Genomic DNA, 6,846 nt, shown 5'->3' on the forward strand with positions numbered 1-6,846 from the left:
CCGAGACTCGAGCTTTTGCCTTTTCATCTTTGGTTTCGGATCCTTGTCGCCATGAGTTCAACTTCCTTCATGCTTTCCTGGCCATTGCTGAGAATAGGGTTGAGAGGGTCCTCCTCAAGATCAGTAAGGATGGTGCATGCCCAAATCATTATCAAGTTCATGGATTCTACATTGCAGAGACCCAAAAACCTTCCAACTCCACTCTTTAAGTGTTGCTTTCAATCTTTTCAGCTTCTTCATGACCTTTCTGATAGGAACATCCACCAAAGGTTCATTCCAACTTTCTGTTACAACTTGCTTCAGATTAGCATGATCTAGCCACATCTTCATGAATCTAAATGGAATGTTATGTGGCTTCGGAATAAAAGGGCTCCATCCAACAACAGGAGAGTGGTCAGAGAACTTTCTTTTAAGAATCTTGCTACTCCAGTTAGGCAATACCTGCAACCATTCTTGATTAACTAAAATTCTGTCTATTTTCTGCAACATTCTTGCTGCCCCAAGCCTCTTATTGCAGTAGGAGAATTCATAGCCCAAAGTAGTAGAGTCCAAGAGAGCATTGTCATTTATGAACTTCACAAACTCATTCACAGCAACTCGGCAAGGAAGTCCCCCACCCTTTCTTTCAGATAGTGCAGTAACCACATTGAAATCACCTGCAATAGCCCAAGCAAGATTCCCAACATTTATTCTATTTAATTCATCCCATAACATTCGTCGCCTGCCATAGGCAGGGCTAGCATGTACAGAAGTAATAAGAGTTTGATTGATTTGAACAGTGATTTGTTGATGAGAGAGGTTCACCAAATTCACTGCAAGACCATCCTTCCACATTACCCATATATTTCCAATCCTATCCACGGTGTTATTGTGCAAAAACATTTATCTTGTACTACCCTAACCCAAGAAATACCAAAGGATCTTGTTGGGTGGGAGAATTAAAGGTTCAGCAAGACCAATAATATCTGGTTTATGAGACTTAATAATATCTACTATGTAAGAAAAAGGATGACTTCTTCTTACCCCTCTAGCATTCCAGAATGCTATATTCATTTAGAGTATTTATGGGCTAGGCAGACCGAAACCTGTATTACTAAACTCTATTATACATCACTCCTTCTGCATCTTCTTTCAAAATAACAGACAACCTCTCTTCTATAGGTCCTATATAGTACATTGTGCTTCTTACATCCATATTACATAGCTTAATTTGTTACATAGTCCGTTGCTCTATTACTTTCTCTATAGATATGTTGGAAAACAATGCTCCTGAAAGAACCACAATGGCCTTTAATGGCTGGTAGCAGATATTGGCAATACCATGGAGTAGACTCAATACCATTGATGATATTAATAGCTCGTGCAGAATCTGAATTGACTATCAGATGTTATGTCAATGATTTCGCCGCTTGTAATCCAGCCTCAATTCCTTGCATCTCTTGGATAAGAACAAACCTATGCTTAGACATCCCAGTTTTACCTTGGTCCTTGGGTACATGGTAACAAATAAAAAGGAGTTGGCTTCCCGTGGGTTAGGTATGATATACAGTCCTGAAATTTAATCCAGTTTCCATTTAGATCCCGAAAGAACAAGAAACGGAGATTTTGAGGGCGCTTCATTATGGAGAAAAGCTTCGGTCCTCAGTACTTAGGACCGAAGTCCGTCCTAAGCGGTTCCATACCACATATTTATTTTCCACATTAGCAACTTCACAAAAAAAGTCCTCAGCAAATTTTAAAAAGAAACAAAAAAACCAGTTCAAATGTGTGGTCCGAAGCTGTTTAGGACGAACTTTGGTCCTAAACGCTGAAGAACAAAGTCTTTTACGATAACCCTTCATTATAGTATGCTACTTCGTTGGTAGCTTTTGGCTGCCATCTATCGTTGTTGTGGGGTAGGGTTCGACATATCTGTGCCTCACATTTTCAGTTATAATGAAAGCTAATTTACATATCTCCCAAGTCATATAGGTTGCATGTGTTTGGTTGGTTCACATTAGGAGGCTATGTGGATATTTGAAAATTCAAAACCAAGTTTTTGAAAAATTGGATATTATTTGAAAATTTTGGACTTCAGATTCTGATATAGCTATATCCAGTTCGATCCGAAAAACTTATATTTATTATGAATTTTAATTTATTTGCTTTTATAATAAAAAATAATAAACTAATGACATAAAATTATAATAACAGAAAAGTAGTACTAAAATGAAAATATATTTATTTATACTATATGTTTTATAATGGTAAAAATAAATTAATCAAAGCAAATAAAACTTTAATTAATAATATTTTTCAGATGTGATATACATTATCCGATATTTGATTATTTGATTTGGATATTAAAAATCAGATTCATATACTATTTTTTATATTCGTCGGCACCGACACTCCTAGTTCACATGTAAGTTTATCGAAAAGAAACGTGCTTGGTTCACATCAATCAATTCTTGAAACAATAGGCAAATGTTGGTCACAAAGCGAGTCATACTAAAACTATGCCTATACAACTGAAAAGGCTAGGTTCAACAATTGTTTCCCTAGTCAAACATACCCAAATAACCCGGGACGGACTTAGGTAGGGGCCAAGGTATATATTCAATTGAATACCATCAAACATTGAGAAAATAGTATATATCCTGCCCGTTATATGAACTGCACTTATACAAACTCCAAAGAAACTCCACAATGAAAAACAATGAATTATATGCTGATTTTTGTGGAGATGTTCTTTCCACAATATAGATCATTTTTAGGAAAAAAAAGCAACACATTTGAAGATGTCTAGACGTATCAAAATTCGCTTACAATATTATAAAATTATCCAACGGTCCAAATTTTTCAAATTTCAAAATAACTTTTAAAAGGGTTAAACATTTTTGTTTGGGCTGATTTTTTATAACTAGATTCTCTATTGTGAGAAAACTACCTTTTGGTAATGGAGTTCATTTAAGGTAGAATTCATATAACGGGCTTATATATATATATATATATGCTAGCTAGGTACATTATATATTAATATCTCTCTCCTCACTAGCTCTCCAACTTCTGTAGTAACTGTAGGTCTATAGTATTGTACGTCTGTACTTAGATAGTTAATTAAGTACCCAATCACACATTTGTTTATACATTCATTCAAAATCAAAATCACGGTACTTGTCCAAAACATCAGACAACTTAAATTAATTAAAATTGATATTCCAATCCTATATAAGCTAGATATTTGCTACCATGATGGTCATACATATAAGTACAAAATAGTTATTTTCAGTGATTTGCCAAGAAGTATACTCGTTTCACCAACGATACGCTGTCAGCATAAACTTCAGCTCCCATAGTAAAAATTCCAATTTTTCTGAAGCTTTTGTTAATCAAAATCTATTATAAATGTGAAAATCAAACAAACTTATCAATATTTTCAAAAGGTGGATAAAACTGTCAACAAATAAATTGAACTGATTAATTTTTCTTGAGAACTGCAACCGCTTTGCCTGTTAAATTGATTTTAATTTGCAAACAAATTTATGGATGATTAGAATTTTTAAATATCCTCGTGAAATATCATGGGTCCATCACTCCAAATATCCTAGGGTCCTAATGAGATTTGAGCTTGAGGCCTGCTTGAATGGGTGGTGTACTTTAACCAATAGAGTTGCGTTGAGTAGTCAGATAATCTGCCGCCATAGTTACTCAGCTCGCTTACTCTCTCTGAAAATATGGGTGAACTGGATGTTTATCGGGGAAAAAATGGTGTAGTGGATAAAAACAAGAGGAGCACTTATTACTTGAAGGTTAAGTTATTTGAATCCGAGCAAACCATGTTCCAAAGATACCATGGTATTGGCGTCCTTTTGTTTGTGATGTCAGGTACAAGAAGTGAAGAAAGAGTTGGGGTGAACTCTCATGCTCCTGATGCCCATATAAGGCCACCAAGTTCATATCTAATATTCTAATTAATAGCATTCAGCTACTGCTGCAGCAGTGGATGTTTGTTGTCTCCTCGTGAGTAAGCTTTGTATACTTAGTTGTTAAAAATTTACGTATTTTATTTATATTATATATATTTCTAAACTAACTCTTTGGAATGGTTATCCCAATATTTATTTTGCAATGGATATTCTTCACTGTGTAGCCATTGTCCCAACCATCCAACCCATATACACTAAAGTCTTTTTTTTTTCGCTATCCATATACACTAAAGTCTAAAACTTTCTAAACACGTTCTTTCTGCAAATTTCTACGTGCACGATTGACACTATCTAGTTAATAGCGACTGAAAATAAAGGATTTGTCTCACTTATAGTGTCTCGAGTCCGGTTCCTCTATAACCGGGTACAGAGATTGATCTCTGTACCACACACACACACATCTCGTATCTCGACGCACACACACATCTCGAAGCACACACACAGGTATCGAGACACACACACACATCTCGAATTCAAATCAACGGTGAGATAACACAGTTACAGAGATGATCTCTGTACCCGGTTGTAGAGATCTCGAGCCCTAGTGTCTCCTACTATGAGGGAGTAATATCCACATCCAATAGATATCAGACACGTGTCCAACACATACAGAGCTACCAACCGATCTTCCTCACTTACATCTCCAGGTCGCTTGGACACAACCCTCCATGCCAGATCCCTTCACAGTAACTCGAACCAATGGCACGACCTTTGCATAGAGTTCATCCCCTCAGTTCATCTTGCACAGCGACCTCCGGAAGGTCCACATTCGCTCATACCGCAACGGATAGTAACATATGCCACAGCTGGAATCATCAAGACCGGAGCTTCAGATGCGCACTCCATTACTCCACCGCGGCTTGCCTTCATGACCCATTAAATGTCATCAAGTCCTGAACTTGACCTGACGTGGGAGAAGAGGAAGCGCGGGCAACTTGCCTATATAAAGAGAAGAGAAACTACATCTGACTTGATTCAAGTTTGGCTAAAGAACTTGATACGTAGGCAGTTCACATCCAACGTGAACTCAGTCAAACTCACACCATCTCTCCATCTCCTTCAATCACTGAACCTATAAGACTATCCCAAATCGAGCCTTTACATTGGCACCGTCTGTGGCCCCATTTCTTGAGAAAAATCTTCAAACCGAAAGCTTTCAAGCCCACGAAGAATGGAAAGCCTCTAAGAACATGTCAAAAATCTGGTCAGCCACGCACATCGGAACAATGAATGACAGCATCACCTTTCTCTGACAGAAAAATGAGGCGCTCAAAACTCAGGTCTCAACTCAGAACCTTAACAGCATTACTGCTAAAGATGGCATCAACGAGGTGAACCGGCCAGCAGATCAATGAGCTCTCCCAGAAAATCGATCAGAGTACGGTTAAGAAAGACGCCACTCATATCGTGCAAAAAATGCTAAAGACGTACCGAGCATCCCTGTTCACAGCTACGGTACTCAGTAAACCCTCCCCCCAAGATTTCATCCAACCAAGGTTCATGATGTACGATGGTTGTTCGTGCCCTGGTCAACATGTAGCTCGCTATATCCAGAGCATCACACTCTATAGTGCTCAGGGGTCGACCACCTGCAGTGCCGCTTGTTCCCTGCAAGCCTAAAAGAATGAGCTCTTGATTGGTTCTACACACTATAACCAAATTTGATAGACAGCTTCAAGAAGCTCATTGATCAGTTCGCTAGCTAGTACATCCATAACCGACGCAAAAAAAGCTAACCTCGATTCACTCTTCCAGCTGTCCCAAAAGAGCTACGAGCCAATCCGCTCCTTCTTAAGACGATTCAAGACAGAGCTTTTGTCCATGGACAGCGGCCTCAAGGAGTCGTTCTCCACCTTGGCCTTCACCAATGCCATCAGGAAACACACATGGCTATCCAGGTCGCTAATGAAGGGGCCCTGAATAACTGGAAGACTTGTATTTCGAAAGTGGACAAGTACATCAAGCTGCGCAGAGGAAAGACTAGAGCGTGAAGGCCCGAAGAAGAGGAGGAGGTCGTGAGGCGATCTCGTGATTGCCCCATCTTCTAAAAAGCGACCTAAGCAGCAAGGTCAGAAGCCCAACACCAGAACTCATACCAAAAGAGAGCTCGCCCTACTCACCCGATCTCCTAGTTACATACTGGAAAAAATCAAGAAAGCCTCATACTATCGACCTGAGGTGAAACAGCCAAGTGACACTCTAGGCAAATCATACTGCGCTTTTCATAAAGCCAAGTTTCATGAGACCAACAAGTGCTGGGGGATAAAGCATTACCTCTAGGACCTCGTTGAAGCAGGGCATATCAAGCACTACACTGATATTGCAGATGGCGACCTGCACTATAAGCTGATGGCTCGCAGACAGTGAAGTCAAACCCCAGCTCGCGGCAACAACAATAGATCTCGCTCTCAGGCCCGAAGACGCTCCAGGGATCGATCTCTCCATGAGCACTGCCAGCACTCATCTGACAGAGACAATAACAGGACGATCAAAATGATCACCTCCCAGGACGACTCTGCCATGTCCTCAAGGGAGAAAAGGGGAAGAGTAGGCGCTCTCCAAGAGGTCTACCAGTTCTCCTCTCAGGCAGTCCACATCCCACGTACCACTTGTCGCAACTAAGGAGACATAACATTCACTGAAGCCGACCTCAACAAGGTGTGACTACCACATAATGACGCTCTGGTTGTCCACATCAAAATCAGCGACTGGATAGTCAAACACGTCCTGATAGATCCAGGGAGCTCATGCGACATCTTGTTCTATTTGACCCTCAAAGAAATGAATCTACCCAAGTTGGTGATGATAAATCCAATAGCCCCACTTTATGACTTTAACAGATCTCGAGCCGACCTAATTGGAGACATCATTCTACCTG

Source organism: Coptis chinensis, chromosome 4 (genome assembly GCF_015680905.1).
Source record: "Coptis chinensis isolate HL-2020 chromosome 4, ASM1568090v1, whole genome shotgun sequence".
NCBI lineage: Eukaryota > Viridiplantae > Streptophyta > Magnoliopsida > Ranunculales > Ranunculaceae > Coptis > Coptis chinensis.